The following is a 324-nucleotide window of genomic DNA, read 5'->3' as shown; positions in this document are numbered from 1 at the left end:
GGCGGCAGTGATCGACCGTGATTGTCAGCGCAAATTTAGTAACGACATATAGTCTATCCTGTGTTTCTTGTTACGCTTTCAGTTTGTATTTTGTCAGTGCATGACATCGACAGGTTGCTTGGCGGGGATGATTGTCGTGACGTCATGAAACGGGTGGTTGTCGTGACGTCATGAAAAGGGTGGTTTTCGTGACGTCTCATGAAAGGGGTGGTTCTCGTGACGTCTCATGAAAGGGGTGGTTGTCGTGACGTCATGAAAAGGGTGGTTATCGTGACGTCATGAAAAGGGTGGTTTTCGTGACGTTATGTAAGGGATGGGGGTACT

The sequence above is a fragment of the Penaeus monodon genome, chromosome 22 (assembly GCF_015228065.2).
Source record: "Penaeus monodon isolate SGIC_2016 chromosome 22, NSTDA_Pmon_1, whole genome shotgun sequence".
Classification (NCBI taxonomy): domain Eukaryota; kingdom Metazoa; phylum Arthropoda; class Malacostraca; order Decapoda; family Penaeidae; genus Penaeus; species Penaeus monodon.
This window is presented reverse-complemented; position numbering follows the sequence as displayed.